We start from the raw sequence: 20,132 nt of genomic DNA, 5'->3' as shown, positions 1-20,132 counted from the left end.
TCCAGTCTTGCAGGTCAGTGGACCATCGCTGATGATTTCGGCAATTAACCCCTTAAATTCGGTGACCAATTGCGATCTCCGCATTTAAGGAGTTTAAAGCACATTGGCAGCCCCCATTAAGTGATTGTGGGGGCTGCCAAAGCTTGTCGTGGCAATCGGAGGCCAGACAATGGCCTCCGGGTTGCCATGTACGGAAGCCTAGGAGGACAACCTGGAGGCTGGTCCTCTTAGGCTTTTTGTCAGTGTGACTTTCACGTCACAATGACAGTTAGAACATGTAATGTATTCTAGCAGCGATCAGACAGATTGCAAGTCTAAATGTCCCCTAGTGGGACAAGTTAAAAAATAAATAAAAGGTAATAAAAATGATTTAAAAAAGTGTAAAAATAAAAGTTATAAGTGACATAAACAAAAAATGCTTTTTTTTTCCTATAATAAGAATTTCATTATAGGAAAAAAATTAACAGGTTGAAAAAAGTATACATATTTGGTATCACCGCGTTCGTAACGACCCAAACTATAATGATATTTTTCCTGCACTAATCGCTATTTTTTGGTCACCACGCCTCAAAAAATAGAGAATAAAAAGTGATCAAAAAGTTGCATGTACCCGAAAATAGTACCAATAAAAACTACAATCCGTCCCGCAAAAAACAAGCCCTTACACAGTTTTTTTGACTAAAATATAAAAAAGTTATGGCTCTCAGAATATGGTGACACAGAAAATAAATTATTTTATAAAAAAGTGATTTTATTGTGCAAACGCTGCAAAACTTAAAAAAACCTATATACATATGGTATCACCGTAATCGTACCGACCCGCAGAATAAAGTAAAATTGTCATTTATAGCGCATAGTGAATGCCACAAAAAAAATAAACTAAAAAACATTGTCAGAATTCCTGGTTTTTGGTCACCAGGCTTGCAAAAAAAATTAATAAAAAGTGATCAAATAATCGCATGTACCCCAAAATGGTACCAATGAAAAATACAGATTGTTTCGCAACAAATAAGCCCTCACACAGCTCCGGTGGAGAAAAAATAAAAAAGTTCTGGCTCTCAGAATATAACTATGCAAAATGTGCAGTGTTGCAAAAGCGGATAAGATCGGGCGCCATTTATCAGTGCGATACTGAGAAGACCCTGGTAGCTGGCAGGTGAATAATTCAATCGAAAGACTAATGTGCCAGAGGCACAGTGAAACCTATTTTCCCAGCTACCAACTGAATGTAAATAAGATATAACTTTTATTAATATATTAGTAAAAAGTCCAAGGATGGACAACAAAGGCACAAAGAGTTAAAATGTGGCTATAAACAACTAGCAGATGTTCTATGTAAACGCTGCCGGATTGAGGCAGGATTGAGTATGAAAATATTATTACAATGTGAGTGCCTTCGCCAGCAGCTGCAGACTGCCGAACGTACGCTGGTGTCACAGTATATGAGGTATAAAGGCTAGTATGTCATAGCAGTTAAAAATTTTATATATATAGCCCCCCCGACATGTTTCGCTGTCAACACAGCATCCTCACGGGGTCACAATGGGGCTTGTGAGCGCGCGCTCTACTTCCTCGTAATTTAAAAACTCAGATATGCCCCACACAGGAATCACCTGTGTGGGAACCAATAGAATTACACAGACAGTGACGAGCCTCTGTATCGTAAGATTGACGTCTAGATTAGCCAATCAACTAGAGGTACATATGCACCAATCAGTATGCGCGAGCGGCGCATGCGCATAACGTACCAGAGTGGACTTAGCCGATTGGAATTACAAAACGGCGAGTGCGCATGTCTGTGGACTTAGAGCCCGCAATCTGAGATCTATGCGCTGATTGAAAGGTAAGTAATAGATATGTGTTCAAGGGAACACATATCTGAATATGATATAAGAGACCTAGCTTCTAGATTTAGGGAGACAAAGAGGCTGCATTAGGTGTAACGTTCGTAGGTAGTAACATTTATGTTACTTAGCGTATTAATGGTGTAGAGTACATAGAGATGAACAGACCAGGTAACTATAAAGGTACCTAACGATACACTGTATGAGGAATGATGCTCATGAACTAATCCTATTTCTGAGTAGACAAGGAAGAAAAATGCAATCCATCCAAGTGGACAACAGATAATGATAATCAAAATGTCTTATAAAATGAAGATGCCGCATATATTACATAGTGAACTAGTAATACTATAATAGTGCTAACATATCGACATATCGTCAATCGGTGTACGTAGGTATACAGGTGAGCCTACAGATACAAAAACTATAAACTATAAAAAGGCAACAAAAGTGAAGCCTTCGTTTAAACCATTAGGGTTTAATGTGCTCAACCTATGTATCCATTTGGCTTCTTCCTGTAAAAGCTTCTTATCCAAATTACCAGCTCTAGGGCCCAAATTAATTTGGGTGATGCCCCAGAATTTAAGGGCACTGGTGTTGCCCTGATGCACGAATCTAATGTGTTTGGAAAGAGGAGTATCCTCTTTAGTATTGATGCTGCTGATATGTTTGAGATCCTCCTTCGAAGCTGTTGAATGGTCTTGCCCACATAGAGTATGGGGCAGGGAGATTGGGCAGCATAGATAATGCCACTGCTTTGGCAGTTGATGAATTGTTTGATGGTAAAGCTCTTTCCATCAAATGGATTGGAAAAAGTCTTGCTCGTGGGCCTAAATGGGCAGAAAGAGCATCTGCCACATGGGAAGGACCCATGTGTGGGATTTGGAAGCCAACTGCTACGCTCAATGGAAGGTCTAGAATAATGGTGTGTGAGGAATTCCAATAGGTGATGTTAGGACCACTGGGAATTGCATCACGCAAATCGGAATCTGCCTGTAGGATGGACCAGTATTTCTGTAAAATATTCTTAATCCGATAGGAGCAGGTGTCGAAATTGCCTTTACATCTAATGAGAGATGGTTGTTGTCTATTACCATTGCTAGGGTTGTTATTGTTATTCCTACCATAAAGTAGCTCTTCTCTGGGGGTTGCCCTGGCTCTAGCATACGCTCTATGGGGTCTTCTTGGGGTACCCACGTGCTCAAAATTTTTTGTACAAAGTGTCACATTCAAGTTTAAAAGTATGTTCTTCCGAACAATTCCTCCTAGCTCTCAGGTACTGGCCAATTGGAATACCCTTCTTGAGGGCTGGTGGATGGAAGCTCCCCCAGTGTAAGAAACTGTTTGTGGCATTCTCTTTACGAAAGATATTGGTTTGGACACCACCACTAGGATCCAGGGAGATTTTAAGGTCAAGAAAGTTAATTTCATTAGTGTGTATGGTGTGCGTGAATTTCATGCCAATGTGATTATTCTTAATAATATCCATAAAGTCAGAAAACAGGGCCATATCGGCATCCCAAAAGATGAGTATATCATCGATATACCTACCCCAAAATAAAATGTGACATATGAAAAAAAGTTAATCCTCATTAAAAATCAAAGTGTCTTCCCACCACCCCAAAAATAGATTTGCATAGGTGGGTGTGCAAACTGTGCCCATGGCAGTGCCTTTAATTTGGTGATAGAATTTGCTGTCAAAAAGAAAATAATTGTGGGTGAGTAAAAATTTAAGTAGTGATAAGGTGAAACTATTGTGTCCTTAGTGTTTAGAAAGTGTTGCACAGCATTGAGGCCCAGATCATGCTTAATGTTGGTATACAGTGATTCAACATCAATGCTGACAATTAAGGTGTGCGGAGATACATTAATCTCCTGGATCCTAGTGAGGGTGTCCTTAGTGTCTCGTAGGAAGGAGGGCAGGGCTGTGACAAAAGGTGATAATATCTCGTCCACGTACATGCTTATCCCCTGTGTTAAGTTGTCATTCCCCGAGACAATTGGTCTACCGGGTACCGGTGACACATCTTTATGAATTTTGGGCAGAGCATAGAATGTTGCCAATGTCGTGTTGGGATTGAACATTAACTTGAATTCTTCCAGATAGATAAAGCCATTAGATCTGGCATATTGAGTAAAGAGCATAGCTCCAATAGATAACAGTCAGTGGGATTTTTATCCAAGACGATATAAGTAGATGTATCGTCCAAAAGTCTATGGACCATGCTAACATAGTCCACTCGATTTAGAATGACAATGTTGCCCCCTTTGTCAGACTGCTTGATTATGATGTCATCATTTTTGCCAAGTTCATCCAGGGCAGTTCTTTCCAGTTTGCTAAGATTACTTGGGGATTTCACTTTATATGTTTACTCAGCTCAGCACTGACCATTTTAACGAAGATGTCAATGTGTGCGTATTGTGAAAAAGGTGGGGTTAGTCGTGACCTAGGTCGTAGAGAGGAAAAGGGGCCTGTGGCCATGGCTACTGCGTACTCATTCTCATTGGCTAAGTCTTCCAGGGCACGAAGCGTGTTAAGTTCAGTGTGACTTAGAGGGATGGTGTCGCCAATCTTAGTCTTAAAATATTTATGTAGGGCCAGTTTCCTTGCGAATAGATTAATGTCTTTGGTCCAGGTGAACTCATCAAAGACAGGTGTAGGGGTATAGGATAAACCTTTTCGTAGGAGTATCTCTTGTTGTAAACTCAGTTGGATACATGACAGATTGACTGTCTGCATTTCATCTGGGGAGTAATTGCCGCCGGGCGTTATTTGGTCTGACTCCACGGCTGACTGTGTAGTCCTAAAAAAGGAACAGAGGAAAAGGTGTTTACAGGTGCCATAGCTGCAGGACCCATAAACCCTGTGGTCTTGGTATTCCTCCCAATTCCCTCTAAGTTTGTCCCCTTGAAAAATGGCGTGTTTGGTATTCCAGATGTTCAGCAGCGTTTACATAGAGCATCTGCTAATTGTTTATAGCCACATTTTAACTCTTTGTGCCTTTGTGGTCCATCCTTGGACGTTTTTACTAATATATTAATAAAAGTTATATCTTATTTACATTCAGTTGGTAGCTGGGAAAATGGGTTTCACTGTGCCTCTGGCACATTTATCAGTGCGACACTGGCCACATATCTGCGGATTATTATTTATTTACCGCATTATTATACCCTCTTATTATGTCCTGATGTACTCCGCACAGATTACATATGCCTCCACTTTATAAACTGAAATACCAGTAAATCCCCAAACAACTACTACCAAGCAAAATCTGCGCTCCAAAAGCAAAATGGCACTCCCTCCCTTCTGAGCCCTGCAGTGTGCCCAAACAGCAGTTTGCACCCACATATATGGCATCGCCATACCCGGGTGAACCAGCTTAATGTTTTATGAGGTATTTGTCTTCAGTTGCACAAACTGGGCACAACATATTATGCACTAAAATGGCATATCAGTGGAAAATTGCAATTTTCACTTTGAACCATCCGCTGTGCAATAACCTCTTTGCACACTATGACTTAATAGCACGTCATGGTGCGGGGGTTGATGTATGGAGCCGGCTCATGTGCTGAACCCGCTCCATACTCTGCGGGTGTACGCTGTGTATTACAGCTGACACCCGGGACTAACAGACAGGAACAGCGATCGTGCTGTTACAGAAGCCTGTAAAAGTAACAATATGCTGCAATACATTGGTATTGCAGTGTATTGTACCAGCGATCCAATGATCGCTGGTTCAAGTCCCCTAAGGAGACTAATTAAATGTGGAAAATAATTAAAGTAATTAGTAGTGAGAAAAAAAAAATGGAAAAGTTAAAAATAATCCCTTTTCCCATTTTCTTCTAAAGTAATGTAAAAAAATGAACAAAATTGGTATCGCTACGTCCGTAAAAGTCCAAACTATTACAATATACCATTATTTAACTCGCATGGTGAACACCGTAAAAAACTTAAATAATTTAAACCGCCAAAATCGCTGTTTTTTTTTGTCACCTTAGCTTTAAAAAAAAAAAATGTAATACAACTTTTTGATCACTTTTTATGTACCAAAAAATTGGTACCAATAAAAACTACAGCTCGTCCCGCAAAAAATAAGACCTCCCACCGCTCAATCAACCGAAAAATAAAAAAGTTATGGCTCTCAGAATGTGGTGAAACAAAACAATTTGTATTTTAACAAATAGATTTTTCTTTGTAAAAGTAGTAAAATATATAAAAAAAACGATATAAATTTGATATCACCGTAATTGTATTCAGCCGCAGAATAAAGTAAAGTTTTCGTTTTTACCGCACGGCGAAAGCTGTAAAAACGAAACCCCCAAAGAAATGGAATCAGATTTTTTTCCAATTTCAGCTCGCAAATAATTTTTTTTCTGTTTCCCAGTACATTTTATGGTACTTTAAATGGTGTCATTAGAAACTACAACTCCTCCCGCAAGAAATAAGCCCTCACACCACTCTACTAACGGAAAAACAAAAAAGTTATGGCTCTTGGAAGACGGGGAGTGAAAAACTAAAATAAGAAATCAAAAAATGGATAAGTCCTGAAAGGGTTAGTTTAATTTCTAATGAAAAAAAACATATGACAACATGTGGGGTATTTCTGTACTCGGGAGAAATTGCTTTACAAAAATTGGTTGTTTTTTTTCTCGTTTATCCCTTGTGAAAATGAGAACATTCAACATTTTAGTGGAAAAAAATTGTGATATTCATTTTCGCAGCCTAATTCTAATAAATTTTGCAAAAGACCCGTGGGGTCTAAATGCTCACTATACCTCTAGAAAAATTCCTTGAGGGGTGTTTCTAAAATGGGGTCACTTTTGGGGGGTTTCCACTGTTTTGGTCCCTCCAGGGCGTTGCAAACGCGACATGCAACCGAAAACCTATCGAGCAAAATCCGTGCTCTAAAATCCAAATGGCAGAATCTGGGCAATAAAATATTGAGTTGCATTTCTCTGGTAAAACCTTCTGTGGTACAAAAAAAAAAAATGATTAGAAATGAATTTTGGCAAAAAAAATAAAACAATTTGTAAATTTCACCTCTACTTTGCTTTAATTCCTGTGAAACGCCTAAAGGGTTAAAACACTTTGTGAATGCTGATTTGAATACCTTGAGGGGTGCAGTTTTCAAAATGGGGTGATTTATGGGGACTTTCTAATATATAAGGCCCTCAAAGCCACTTCAGAACTGAACTGGTCCCTGAAAAAATAGCCTTTTGAAATTTTCTTTCAAATATGAGAAATTGCTGCTAAAGTTGTAAGTCTTGTAACGTCCTAGAAAAATAATAGGACGTTCAAAAAACGATGCAAACATAAAGTAGACATATGGGAAATGTTAATTAGTAACTATTTTGTGTGGTATTACTATCTGTTTTACAAGCAGATACTTTTAAATTTAGAAAAATGCTAATCATTGCAAATTTTCTCTAAATTTTGTTGTTTAGAAATAAATACCAAATTTATCGACCAAATTTTTTCAGTAACATAAAGTACAACATGTCACGAGAAAACAATCTCAGAATCGCTTGGATAGTTAAAAGCATTCCGAAGTTATTACCACATAAAGTAACACATGTCAGATTTGAAAAAATCAGCTGTGTCCTCAAGGCCAAAACAGGCCTGGGTCCTGAAGGGGTTAAGGCTGGACTGAACTCGTGAGCGCACCCTAGTGGTCACTGCGGAACCGAACGGCCGCATGTGCAGACATCTCTGGAGAGAAGGGCGTTGACAGGATGGGAAGAGTTCATGGTCAGCGACCACAGACGTTACACCACAGTTGCAACAAATTAGTTTGTGAAATTTCTTCCCTCCCAGATATTCCACGATCAACTGTTAAGTGGCATTATTGCAAAGTGAAAGTGTTTTAGGACCACAGCAAATCAGCCACGAAGTGGCAGACCAATGTTACAGTGCAGGGTCGCCGAATGTTGAGGCGCATAGCACACCATAGTCACCAACACTCTGCTGACTCAACTGCAGATTTGCAAATCTCCGGCATTAAGATCTGCACATAAACTTTAGACCGGGTGCTTCATGGCATGAGTTTCCATGGCCGATCAGCTGCATGCTGCTACGACCAGCAGGTTTGTGGACCCACTGGGTTACTCTGCCAGAATGGCATAGGGCCACCTTTAAGGGCCTTGTTTAAGCAGCCACCCCGGTCTTCACCCTTTAACCCTTCTACAGGGATCTGGTCTTCGCGCAGAGAGACTGCCAGGTCGCTACTTTTTTTATTTTATTTTTAAATTTTATTTTAAATTCATACATCCACAAATATGTTTAAATACAAAGTGTCATACCTTCGTTCCCATACTTATCAGGAAGGTAAGGGGACTTGTATAGGTAAGATAAGGGAAGAAAAGAAAAATCAAAATAAAAAAAAGGTAACCAACCAAATTAATCAGGGCAAGCTTCATTGATTCTGTCCTTATATACAGTTATTCCGATTCAAATGGACTTTAACTCCCAGTCAGTGAAGAATCTGACAGCCATCTTTCCACATTTTTCTTGAAAGACCTATAAAAGAATGTTGTATCTCTAACCAGTATTCATATTGGAGGTATGTATTAACTCTTTTTATCACTTCTAATGGTGGAATCAGGGAGGCCGATATCCAATAGAGTAAGATTAAACTGCATGCCGCATCTAAAACATGCCCCACTACCCATCTGATCCCTCACAGCAATCTCTCCATACCTACATTTAAGAGGGCGAGCTCTGGGAACATCTCTTCCCAAAGACCTCTAATATGAGTACACTTCCAGAGAATATGGAGCAAATCTCCCAAATGATCACAACCTGTCCAGCATAATATCGAGCTCCCTGGGTAACATTGAGACACTTTATAGGGGAGTAAGTATGCTTGAAAATGAATTTTTTTAATTACCGTTATGTAATTTAAAATTTTTGTGTTAGCACAAGTCCAAGAGATCGCCCTATCCCACTCCTCCATCAGGAGGGAGATCTCGCCCAAGTTCTTCCTTCCATTTCAGCATACAATCTAGCTTCTCCTTTGGCATGTCAATTAATTCTTTATAAATAACCGACCACCCTTAGAGACCCTCTGCTTAATCAGGAATGTTAAGATTTTTGAACAGCCTGTCTTGGGAGTTTTTAATCTTGGGGATAATAACTTTTTTTCCCCAATACCGTACTAAATCTTAGAAAAGAGAAAAAAATATATTGACCCGGAGCCCAGTCTTTCCCAGGCCTCTTCCCAAGACACGATTTCCCGTCCCCTGCAAAATTGATCTAAGGCTATATCCTTAGTAATACAGCAGTGCTTGAATGTCCAATTCGGTATTAGGCTCTTGACATAGCTTAGTTAAAAAGTCACTTAGTTGTATTTGTAATAGTTTTCCCTCTCCCTTGCGCCGCTAGTAAAAAGAACCTCATATCCGGTAGACACATTCCACCTCGCTGCATTGCCAGCCTCAATATGTTTCTTGCAGTTCTTATCCTTCCTTTTCCCCATCTCCAGATAAATTCAGATAGTCTACTTTGTAAAGAGTTAACAAATCTAGTTGAAATTCTTAATGGTATACATCTGAAAACATAAAGGTTACTAGAAAGTATACACATATTAAACACCTTACTTTTTGCTGCCCATGACAAATTTAATCTTGAGTATTTTTTTAGCTCTATCTAAATTTTTGTGACAAAGCCATTTGATTCAGGCTAACTATGTTCCTCGCACTTTGGGCTACCAATATGGCCAAATATGTCATACTCTGTATTACCCATTTAAATGAAAAACGAGATTGAATTATAATTTTCCGTTCTATTGGTAGATTAATATCCAGAAAGGTAAACTTTAGTTCATTCAGTTTATAATAAAAACTTTTCAATAGCTTTCAATCTCTTCCATAATATGTGGTAGGGAATCTATAGGTTTACCACAAGATATGACTATGTCATCCGCATACAGAGTTGCTAGCTGTGTTTTATTTTTACCGACCCTAATACCGTTAATATATTTATTTGATTTAAGGGCTTGCGCAAAAGGCTATATTGTTAAATTGAATGTTATGGGGGAAGGGTGGCAGCCCTGCCTAGTACTATTTGTAATGCTAAATGGCCTAGACTGAAAGCCAGGTCGCTAGATCTTGAGGTGGTTCAGCAGATTAGCTGCTGGTCAAACAAGCTAGGCAGAGACACGCAGATGGTTCTTTGGTGGTAGCAGGATAGAGGCCGGAGCGGGATTATTGGAAGCAGGCTGGTGCCGGATTATTGGAAGCAGGCAGGTGCTGGATTACTGGAAGATGGCTGGTGCCGGATTACTGGAAGCAGGTTGGTGCTGGATTACTGGAAGCAGGTTGGTGCTGGTTTGTTGGAAGCAGGCTGGTCCCGGATTACTCTAAGCACGCTTGTGCCAGATTACTGGAAGCACCGAGAGGGCACAGGATACCAACAGGTAACAGATTCAGGATACAGGATACCGATAGGTAACGGACTGAGGGTACACGATACGGAACCTCTGCAGGATAACACTGAGGCAGGGTCACTTATAAAGTCCTGGGTGTGCAGCGATAGGCTGGAGACACAGTTACTGGTGCACGCTGGACCTTCAAGAAACGGCAAGAACGCGCGTACGCACCGTACGGGCACTGTACAGGAGAGGAGGCAGGGTGCCGAGTGCACCAGCATTCCTGGGAAGGAAAACACCAGCGGGGATAAACAGGCTGCTGGCGATCAGTGGCCGCAAACGCTACACATGCAAGCCTTACATCACCAAGCACAAATCCATGCGTCGGATGGAATAGTGCAAAGCATGCCCCCAGTGGCCTCTAGAGCAGTGTAAACATGCTCTGTGGAGTGATGAATCACCCTTCCCTATCTGGCAGTCTGATGGACGAATCTGGATTTGGCAAATGCCAGGCGAACGTTACCTGCCTGAATTCATTGTGCCAAATGTAAAGTTTGGTGGAGGAGGGATAATGTTATGGAGTTGTTTTTCTGGGGTTGGCCTAGGCCTTTTAGTAGCGGTGCAGGAATATCTTAATGTTTCAGCATACCAAGAAATTTTGGACAATTGCTTCCAACTTTGTGGGAACAGTTTGGAAAAGGCCATTTTCTTTTCCAGCATGACTGTGCCCCAGTGCACAACCCAAGGTCTATAAAGGCATGGCTGGGTGAGTTTTGTGTGGAAGAACTTGTGATGAATCCTATCGAACACCTTTGTGATGAACTAGAATGGAGATCGCGAGCCATGCCATCTCGTCCAACATCAGTGTTTGATCTCACAAATGCTCTTCTGGATGAATGAGCAAAAATTCCCACAGACACACTCCAAAATCTTGTAGAATGCCTTCCAAGAAGAGTGGAAGCTGTTTTAGCTGCAAAAGGGGTACCAACTCCATATTAATTCCTATGGATTTAGAATGGGGTGTCATAAAAGTTCCTGTATTTGTAATGTGTAGGTGTCCCAATACTTTTGTCCATATAGTGTATATATACGGATGAAATTTGAAAAAAATACATTTATATGAAAAATTTATAAATTTAGCAAAAATTTTAAAAATAAATTCGAATTTTGGCAGTAAAACCTCAGTTCACAAGCCCACGTCAAGAGTCCTCATTCTCGAATTTATGATTGCCATGGATACCATCCAGCTGCCATGATACTGCTCCCTCAGGGCTAGTGAAGTAGTCAGCATTGAGTTCCAGGAAAGCCAGTCCTGATGTTTCAGGTCGTCATGTCCAAAGTGTACGATAAGGTAGTCACATACTGGTCTAGATAACCATCCAAGGCAGCATCGTTTATTTTTATGAAAGTCATTTTTGAGAGTCTTGAATCACCAGTCCAGATCCACTTGTATGGGCGACTTGAACACCATCCACATGTTGGAAAGTATTCCGAAAGCACTTTACATACCGACGGGCTCTGGTCAGTCGGTAGTTATAGATGCGCCTCCTGTTGTACAAATTGCGTCTTGAGAATGGCCGCATCCCGTGGGGTGACAGAGCAAAACCTTTGTCAGCCACAATGACAAATGGGGCCTGTGGACCAGGAGATCCAGACAATAATCTTGGCTTTGGTAGGGCAAGCTGGTTATCAGCCAAGACCAGTAGCACTACCGAGAAATACTGCTTGTAATTGAAGTAACGGCACCTTGAGTGAGGCGGCTTCTTAACACAGATGTGTTTGCCATACATTGTGCTGATACAGTTAGGAAGCTGCACTGTATTGTAGAAGCACTCGGCAATCCGAATCCAGTCTACCGCCATGAACTGCGTCACGCTAAGTTTCTGCCAGAGCTGTTCGCAGGTTACTCTGATGATCTGCGAAATTGTTGAGTTCCCCAGCAGAAACTCCAAATGCAGAGAAGCAAATTAGTTCCCGGTCCCCAGCAATCAGGTTGACATGGCGGCAAAGGGTAAAAAAGTAATTACTGGTTCTGACCTCAGGGCGACGATGAGTTGTTCCTCAGGGGAGATGCATCGATGAGTATTCGTGTCCTGGAAGGTGAATCAGCAGGTCAGACAGCAGGGGATCAAAGTTTGGGATAGACATACGGCAGAAGTTATGGAATTTTTCTGGGTTGAGTAAAATGGCACACAGAAATGGACCATTGCTTTCAACATTTTAGATGGTCAAAGAGCGACAAGAACAGTATTTTCAAATGTGGCAGTTGAGGTATAGTAAAAACCGCATCCAAAAACAATGCATTTATATCGTGATTTGGTGCATTATTTTATGTAGTTGCGGTAAAAAAAGGAGTTTTAACCGCGCTTCAACGTCTAAATAAATCCTAATAGCCTGATGTAAAGAAAATCCAATTTTTTATTTTCGTGCCCATGTTCTTAAGCAAGCTTTAATTTATACCACCAACAAAAATAGCAGAATATTTAATTTGATAAAAGAGGGAGACCTTGGAAATATGGAAGGGACGTACTCTCTGGGAATGTATTTATAAAATAAAAAACTGTGAAGAAAGTTATAAAATGACGTCAAATATTCCACTCAATAATTATCAAAACAGTTGTTCGTATCTAGTTGATAATTTCATCAGATTGACTCATACTTTATGAAACTTTTATAATGTCTGCAGGAAAAGGCTGCAAAGTGATATAATTTAAGATAATTATAGCCAGTCTCATATCCCGTTGTATTTCTGAGATATTAACAAGATAATAATCTTACAAGGAATTTTACATTAACATTTTGTGTTTCCATTATCACAGTATGTTATCTGTTTTTCTACATTTCTGAAAGTAGTTGTAATAGGAAGAAAAGATGATCTGAGATCTTACTCCTAATCTGTAGGAGCTAGGGCAATGTTGTTTCATTGTGAAACCATTGAGAGGCATCCACTTTTAGATCAAAAATTCTGTCAGCACATACAACAAGTTTCAATTTTTTTGTGTGTGTAATGTTCAATTTGTTCTAAGCTATAATTATAGTGTGTAAGCTTTAGGTACAATCTATTGTGTTTTGATATGTATTGTAATAACTTTAGCAATAAAGCATTCAACTTTGTCACAAAATATATATATTTTTTAAATGAATAGAACAGTCAGCTGTGACTCAATACTCATACCTGTTTTAGAATTTTACCAAACTGTTTGAGTCAGTACCATTCGGCACTCATACGTCTGGTCAGGTGTTATTTGGTCCATCCAAGGGACCAGAATTTGGAGTAGCTGACAATTAGAAAGGAGCGTCGGATTGGACTTCCCTGCCCCCTCCAGCCGTCGAATCTGACTTATAATGTCCTACTTACATGTGCTTGTCCAATCTCAGCAAGGCATCCCGTGTGTACCTTGCGAAATCCTCAAATTCCCTTGGATGTCTCCTACCAGCCCCCCCCTCCCACACTAATTCCCCAAAGGAAGCAGATATTGCTGCTCGGGAAGATATTATGGAAGGTTAGGTATCTTGTAGGGGACCCTCAGTTTCCTGAGCAGAGGTATGAGGGATAGAGGGGCCAGCGGTTATGGGTTCCTCTGGGACAGCATCAGCAGGAACTTCTGGCTCCCTAGTATTAGATGTCCTAAAAGGAAACAGAGAAAAGGGAATTATTAAACGTTTGAAAAAATTGTTATACATATACATTGATGAATAATTTTTTTTTTCCTACTCTTATGTCACAACATGGGGAGGGGTAGTACTTACGCTTTTATACAAAGTGGGCATTATTGTTGTGCCAATTCTATTGTTGCACATATGGAACAGTAGTGTAACGTCCGCGGTCGCTGACAACAAACTCTTCTCATCCTGCCGACGCCTTTCTCACCAGAGATGCCAACACATGCGGCCATCCTGTCCCGCAGTGACCACTAGGGTGCACGCGCGAGCTCACTCTAGACTTAAAGCGCCATAGTGCACACATGTGTACGATTGAGCTGATTGCTCCCAGATCACCCTGGACTATAAGAAGGGCCCTGTCCCTTCCTTCATTGCCTGAGCGTTGTTTGTACCTTCCCTTGTCAGACTTTGCAAATGGTCCCTGGAGTGTTCTCCAGTTTCTAGTGTTCTCGTTCATGCTACCTGTATCCTGTATCCCGTGTTACCATGTTCCTGTGCTGTGCAGAGTTGGAGTCGTGTTGTGTCGCCTGCTACACCCGCTGTGTTTCACCACACCTGTTGTCTGCCTTTTGGCAGAGTTCCATCTGAGCCTAAACCATCGCTACTGTCTGGATTGCCACAGGTACCTTTATCCGAACTATAGACATTGACCTTGTACCCTGTTTGGCCAGCTGCTATACCGCTACGGCAGTACGGCCCAGTGGGTCCACATACCCACAGATCGTGACAAGTAGTAGTTATATTTTTGGACATAGGAGTAGTTATGGGGAGTATTACAGTAATTATGTTCTTGTACATAGGGAGCATATTAGTTATATTATTAGACCTATGGTTCTTTTTTAGTTTGATTCTTGTCCATTGGGTACAGTCTATAGTTGTCACGATCTAAGGGTATGTGGTTCCACTAGGCTGCTCCGCCGCAGCGGAGAGGCAGCTGACCAACTCACAGTCTGCGCACAAAGTCTATAGTAGGAGTGTTGCACAAAGTTACCTGGGATAGTCCGGATAGTGGCAAGGGCCCTGGCACAGATAGGGCTGGAGGTGGTGGGTTGCGCCAGACGTGGCGGATGGTATCCGGGATGACAGGCAACACCAGACGTGGATTATTCCAGCAGGTGGAGCAAGGCACGGCTCAGGTACTATACAGGCTAGGGAACAAGGCACAGCACGGGATACAGGATATAGGAGGCAGGGCAAGGGAACACTGGGAGCAGGAAAACACTAAGGGATCATTTGCAATACAGACATGGGGAAAACTACAACAACGCTCAGACAAGGAGTGGAAGGGCAGGGCCCTTTTTGTAGTCCAGGGTTGCCTGGTAAATAATTAATTACATATGCGCCCACTGACCCTTTAAGGCCGGGAAGCAGCGTGAGCGCACCCCCTCGCAGCCATTGCAGGACATAGCGGCCGGGTACGCTGACGTCTCTGGGGAAGGAGACGTCGGCCACAGAGAGGAGAAGTCTGCAGGTAAGGGAAGACTGCGATCCGTGACCACGGCCATTACAATAGTTGTACACTTCTAAAAAACATAATATTATTGTGTGATAGTTATGAGTTCTAGCAATGTATAATGTTTGAAAAAATTATAAGACAGTATTTTCATTTTAGATGCATGAAAAGAAAAAAACATACTGTCTCAGTTCAGCCAACCATCTAAGAAATGCCAACATTCTGCGATATTGGTAAGTTTTCCTAGATGGTGTCGAACTACTAGGAGCCCGTTTCTCCTCATTTAAGTCCCTGATGAAGCGGTCACGGAGAGACCGCCACCGAGTCACAATCTACCTATCTGCAAGTCAAAAGTTAAAATTTTTGTTTAATTATTGGGTTTTGTGATATCCTATTTTTTTTTTTCGGGAGGTTAATTAAGGACACTTACATTTCTCCTTCTCACGTTTGGTCAGGTCTCCCCAGGAGGTGACAATTTAAGGCTTTTCACGCGTGTCGTACGCACCTATATTACTCTATGGGGCAGTGCAGACGATGCGTGAATTTTGCGCAGCGCGAGTGCGCTGCGTAAAACTCACGACATGTTCTATAATCGTGCGTTTTTTGCGCATCACGCACCCATGGGTGCGTGAAAACCACGCATGCCGCACGGAAGCACTTCCGTGCGAACTGCGTGATTCGCGCAAGAGCTGTCAAAAGGATGAATGTAAACAGAAAATCACCACGTGCTTTTCTGTTTACAAACATCCAAACGGAGTGTCAAATTAGAGATGAGCGCACCGAACTTCACCGGGTTCGGCCGAACTCGTTTTGACCGAACCCGGCAAAAAATTTTCCGGTACGCGACGTAGGGAGACAGTCACTGTCCACGGTGCTGAAAGAGTTAAACTGGTTCAGCACCATGGACACTGACTTCCGATCACAATATACATGTACGTGTAAAAAAAACCAGAAGTTCTACTTACCGATAACTCCCGGGTTCTTCCTCCAGTTTGACCTCCCGGGATGACAATTCAGTCCAAGTGACAGCTGCAGCCAATCACAGGCCAAGCACAGGCTGCAGCCAATCACAGGCTGCAGCGGTCACTTGGACTGCCGCGTCATCCTGGGAGGTGGGGCCGGATGACAAGAGAGGGACGCGTCACCAAGGCAACGTTCGGGAGACCGGACTGGAGGAAGCAGGAAGTTCATGGTAAGTATGAACGTCTTTTTTTTATTCACAGATTGGTGTATATTTTGATCGGAATTCACTGTCGAGGGTGCTGAAAGAGTTACTGCCGATCAGTTAGCTCTTTCAGCACCCTGGACAGTGACGGACGTCGACTGGCCTCATCTCTATGATGGCGGCTGCGCGAAAATCACGCAGCCGCGCATCATACACGGATGACACATGGAACTGTCAAGTGCCTTTTGCGCGTGCAAAACGCTGCGTTTTTTGCGCGCGCAAAACGCACACGCTTGTGTAAATCAGGCCTAAAGGAAAGTTTTGTCCCATAGGCGTTGCAATTAAGTAAGAGTGAAGTGGATCCAACTGGTTCCACAATGGTAATCTCTCCTCCAACATTTGAATGAGGTGGTCGTTGTTTATATGAGGCGTAACCTCCTCCCCACCTTACCTGTTGGAGCTATTGGAACCCTGAAACCAATCATAAAAAAATTAAAAACAATGTATCGATTCAATATTAATATTTCGCCTTTCATGGAATAGTTGTAATGTACTACAGGTCAGTGTTGAGAAAATGAAAAGGCACACTGAACTGTATTGTATCGTTCAAGTTATAGGCTGTCAGAATTTTTAAATATTGAGCTTTGAAACCGTGAAATGCTAAGTTAATTCATTGAAAAAGTTGACATAAAATGGGTGCCCCAACTTCTCTATTTGCAATTATCATATAAATCAGTTAGGGGGATATACAGTCTCACATTAGGATACCCTAGGAAAAGACCAATCAACTTTTTTTGATATGTTGAACTGATGGACTCTGTGGAGTAGCACCAGTTCCATCCATTGGGTTTTAAAATGCAACTTCATTTCTTTTTTTTAGTTGCCCTGATTTTATTTTTAGATTTATAACATTAGCTGTAATTCAAATAGATTTTAATATTGAAAAAATATATATACTTACACCAGCGTCCACAACAAGCTGCTCTGGGCCACTCCTGGGAAGACTAGACCTGCGCAGAGTTGTTTAGGGTGCGTCCTAAAAGAAACAAAAATTATTTTACATCATTTTAAATTATTTTTATGGTTATATTGACAAATTATTTTATTTTCTAAGGGCCCTTTTACATCGGCCAATTATCGGGCAAACGAGCGTTCACATAACTCTCGTTCCCAATAATTGCCCTGTGTAAACAGGACAACAATCAGCCGATAAACGAGAAAACGCTTGTTCATCGACTAATTGTCTCGTTTTAAATGCCGAAAATGTTATCGTTGTTGGCAGCACATCTACCTGTTTGCTGCCGACATGGAGAAATGTATGGGGACGAGTGCTCGTAGGAAGCCATAGCGGTTACTACATGGCCCACGGCATGGGCCACCTCATGCCACCTGACCTGACATAACATTATGTGCAGGCCGGCATGGGCGCCCTCATTCCCGGTGGCATCACTAGCACCAGGCATCCAGGGCCCCGGGTGACTGCTGCAGAGGATACAGATACAATTGAACACTAGCTTCCTACTCTGCTGTTTACTAGGCTACAAGCCATGTTAGGTCTGCAGCTTATAAGGCGCTGGGACAGGATCCCTGCGGCGGTGCAGGTTAGCGTGATGACATGATCTTCATGCCAGCGTACGCAATGGTCCCGCCTCAGGCTGCTGAGGGGGCTGTGGAGCAGCCCCGTTCTTCGTGGGTACGGGGCTAGGTGAGTATAAGTTTTATTTGTTTAGGGTGGCACTCTCTACAAGGGGCAGCCCCCCTGGCTGTGTGGCACTATGTACAGAGGGAGAGGGCTATGTGGCACTATCTACATAGGGGGGCTATGTGGCACTATCTACAAGGGAGCTATGTGGCACTATCTAAAAGGGTGATATGTGGCACTATCTACAAGGGGGGGATATGTGGCACTATCTACAAGGAAGGGTATGTGGTACTATCTACAAGGAAGGGTATGTGGCACTATATTATTAAAATTTTCAGAACCCTGTAAATAAAGGTTAATAAGAGTACACTGGTGGCCAAGCTGTATTTTAACTTTGCACACTGAACTGATAAATGTTCACAGTAAGGAGACCTGTGTCTTTTTCTAATCTCCTAGTGTCTGCTTACTTTTTCACATGACCTATTCACAAGACAGTAAGAAAAAAAAATTTGCAAAAAAAGTCGCATGTACTTCAAAGTCACATGCAACAAACTTTACATTATTTCCTACGGAAATAAAGTGGCAAGAGATGCATGAGTAATCCAACAGGTTTAGACTTCTCACTTGCAGTCAGAAGTTAAAACTACATAGAAATAAATAGATTAAAACGTTGTGCAACTCATGCCACCATTAAGCCCTAGCTTTAGTATTGTGTGTCATTGTTGTATTTCCTGTGCAATTGACTTTCAATTGCCAATAATAGTGACAGTTAAACTTGTTTTGTATTTGCATTTATTTCTCCTTTTGTCCTCAAAATTATACATTGCGGTGTGTGGATTTGTTCAGCTGAATAACAGTATTTGCCTAAATGGGTTTTGACAGTGCTATTGAATATACATGGATTCAAAAAGCATTTCAGTAAAATCAAGACAGAAAGATATAGCTAGAATTTAACACATTTATAACTCTGCACGCTTCAAAGACTTATATTGTCCTTTGTTTGGGGTCCTAAACGATGTAGATTCGTACTCTGTATGCTCCTAAAGTCTCGGGGCTGTGCGTTTACCGAACCTCACTAAATATTACTATTCTGCTCGCCTGACACACTTAGTCTCACTCCACAGTAGACGTAACCACACACGTTGGATTTCTATTGAACAGGCAGCTACTCCTGTAGACCAGTTGTTATGGCTGAAACCCAAACACAGACCACCTGTATTATGTCCGCTCCTCTCTTCTTCCTTGGCGCTGTGGAATAGGTTGAGTCACAGGTTCCGGCTCAGTTCCGTGCACATACCGGCAGCCAAATTATTTGCTAATCCTATTTTTGCTCCCTGAATGCAACCGTCTGTGTTTCAATGGTGGCTAGATAAAAATCTGTACCTAATTGGACACTTCTGTGATAGATTAGGGGTGAAACCCCATCATTTTTATCAGTCTATCTACCACATGCCGGACTCTGAGATTTTTCGCTTTCACCAGATTAACCACTTTATGTCCTCATTTAAACCTACTTCGGTATTTCAGAGTACTTCAGTCTTTGAGAATTTATGTTTGAATAATTCTAGTGGTCATCATCTCTTGTCTAATATTTACTCATTTTTGGTTTCTCCGTCGGACAAACTGTCATATATGTCTATGTGGGAGAGGGACTTACACACATCTTTACTGTAAGGGAATGGCAAGATAAGGCAGAACGTACTGCAAAAAATTCCATTAATGCTTCGCTGGTCGAAGCAAATTATAAAGTATTTCTACGATGGTACTTAGTTCCCTCTAGACTGGCCAAGATGCTCCCTTCTTCCTCATCTTTCTTCAGGCACTGGATGTGTGGGAGACCCTCTGCATGTATGGTGGGGATGCCCAAAGGTACGCCGATTCTGGTGAATCTTTAATATGTTATATTCTACAACTCAGATTAACTTTAAATTGTCCCCGTCTCAGGTATTACTTAATGAGACCGTCCCTGGATTATCTAAAGCCTCTCATAAATTTGTAT

Source organism: Rhinoderma darwinii, chromosome 4, assembly GCF_050947455.1.
Source record: "Rhinoderma darwinii isolate aRhiDar2 chromosome 4, aRhiDar2.hap1, whole genome shotgun sequence".
NCBI lineage: Eukaryota > Metazoa > Chordata > Amphibia > Anura > Rhinodermatidae > Rhinoderma > Rhinoderma darwinii.
The sequence above is the reverse complement of the archived record's forward strand: the minus strand, read 5'-3'. Positions refer to the sequence as shown.